This window comes from Cupressus sempervirens, chromosome 1, assembly GCF_028749045.1.
Source record: "Cupressus sempervirens isolate cs-2001-9-10 chromosome 1, ASM2874904v1, whole genome shotgun sequence".
Taxonomy (NCBI): Eukaryota; Viridiplantae; Streptophyta; class Pinopsida; order Cupressales; family Cupressaceae; genus Cupressus; species Cupressus sempervirens.
The window spans coordinates 781,703,682-781,706,403 of record NC_143118.1 but is presented as its reverse complement, the minus strand read 5'-3'; positions in this window follow the sequence as shown (position 1 = coordinate 781,706,403).

Genomic DNA, 2,722 nt, shown 5'->3' with positions numbered 1-2,722 from the left:
TACTTTTGTGATTTAATATTAGGATGTTCAAAGTTCGCCAATCTTAGCTTAATGATAATTTATATTTTAAAATTGTACATTTGATTATGAAAAATTTTTTGGGCATGATTTAAGAGCTTATAATTTTTGTTTTAGCTTTTGATGAATAGTTTTGATGAATACAAGAGGATACATTATTTGTACAAAGGTCAAAAAACAATTGTTTAGAGATAACATCCAATACATATTATTTGTTGTCTTTGTAGCAAGTCACTTTAAACACTACGAAATTTGCACAACTAATCCAATAAATTGTACTCTAATAAATTTTTTCACCAATAACTATGCACAAATGCCCCAATAATCTTGGATTATGTGTATCAACAAAGTTGCAACTATTCCAATTTTATTTAAAAATTTACTACTAGGCATACATGTGGGACACCATTGATACAACCAATTTTTTTTAGTGGATTTTTAACTAACATATATTCAAAAATAATTATTAGAACATGTGGACAACAATTAGCTTGTTTCACTTTTGTGCAAGTGAAAATAATTTTATATTTGATAAAAAACATTCAATTGTCATCTATGTAGCAATAATCATTAATGTTCTTTCCCATGTAGCCTCTTAATCAATATTTGTTAAAATAACCACTACACGATAAGTAAAGGCCCCTAATGACCGCACATTTATATATGTAATAGTTCTGAATATTTATTGGAGGAATTGCCTAGCTTTATTTGATTATCATAACTCATGATTAATGAGGCATTTGAGCATAGTTGTTGGTAAAAATATGTTTTAGAGAAACATATATTAGATCACTTATGCAACATTTTTGGTGGTTGTAGTGTGTCTATGATTACGAATCAAAATCATTTTTAAATGATTTTTTTTGACCTTTGTGCACATAATGATTCCTCCCATCCCCATTGTCCATTGCAACTAGCTGAAAGATGAAACAATAGATTTAAGGCCTTAAGTTGCATACAAAGAAACCCAAAAAAAGATATCAAAATCCAACATGTAGTGTTTAGGAGCTTAGGGTGCATGAAGTTAGAAAGGGCATCTATTATGTTCTATTCCTAAATATTAAATTTTTTTAAATTTTTTTTTAATATTTATTTTATCTTTTGATTTTATATATATAATATTTTTTTGATAGATCAAAGATATAAAGTCGATAAGAGAGTTATGGTTTTATCATATACATAGTATATCATATCTTTAAAGAACTATTGGAATAGAGCTTTCATAAATAATTGTAGCTCTCTTAATATATATGCTTCTTTTACCAACATTTTTAGTTGGGTATGTGCAGGATCATGATGGGCCAAAAAGTGGCAATGTGAAAAAAAAACAAGTCCAAAAATGTCCAAAATCACTTTAGAAATCATGTTGACTTTTTCCCCCAATCCTAATACAAAAAAAAAACCATTACCTTAGAAAATCAGGCACCCATTATATTGGATACCCGTTATATTAGGTATCTGATATACTGGATACCCAATCTCTTTCCACCCCTACTAGAGGAATATCATGGAAATTGGAGGGTTTGGATTCAAACTTAGTGAGAGGTTGAGATTCTCTCCTCCTTGATCCATGTGATTAAAATTTTCTATTGGTTAACTTTATGCCTTTTTGGTTGTTTTTGATTAAGTAAAACAAGTTTTACAGGGATCCTAAAACCTGAAAGTATTATAGCATATCAAAAATAGAAATATTTAGTAATGTCCAGCATAAACAAAGTAGCTTAACAAAAGCCAACCTTAAAAAAGGGCCCATGGCCAGGAACAAAAATCAAGCAAGACTAGAACAAAAAAGAACTAGCAACACTAGGAAAGAACAACAACCTAACTATTAATTCTCTTTATTAAGAACTTGTAGGGATTCTGCAGCTTCTATGGTCTTCTTATTGTTCATATCCTCCTAGTCCTAGTTCTGAGCATCCACATAGTCCCTGGTTTCTTTCAGATAGTCCTTATCCTACCCATTTTCCAGGTTGGACTTCTCAGGTATTTCCCCACCAAATCCAGCACTAATCAGTGATTCACCCAGGCTATTAATATTTTTGTTCAGGGTATTCAAGGTGGTGATCACTTGATTTTCCAGGTTCTGGTGGAAGAACTCCAACCTTTGGAATCTTTGTTCAACCTTTGTGATTCTATCCTCCTGGTCGGCCCTATGATCTTGGACATTGGTATGTTGTTGGCTTCCATCCTAGCTTCTGTCCTTTTCATTGTGCCCCTGGTCACTACCTCTTTTTTGGTCACCTTCGTGGCTTTTTCTCCCCTTGAGTTCTTCAATTTCATGGAACAACCATTTGATAGACAGTAAATTGTCTATGATGTTGTTCCTAGTGTTGTTTAAAAGGTTAAGCCCAATTTCCCTTGCATTATCTGAGATCACAACTAGACCAGGATCAATGAGATCATCATAATGGGTTTTGCCATCAATGTCCTCCATTACTTTAATATTGAAAGGCTCCTTGACAATCCCCAATTTAGCTTTATTCAAATTAAAATTCCTCCAAGACCTTCTCCTATTTTTCGTTATCACCTCCCCACTCTCTTTTCCCAAAATGTCTACAATCGGGGAGGAAGTGGGGCCAGGGCCAAGAATCTCAGGAATCTGGTCTTTGGTGTCAAAGGCTTCATCTGCTTTCCTTTTCTTAGGATTCCCCAACATGTCGGCAGAATCCTCCTCCTCCTTTTTACTATCCATCCACTTCTTCTC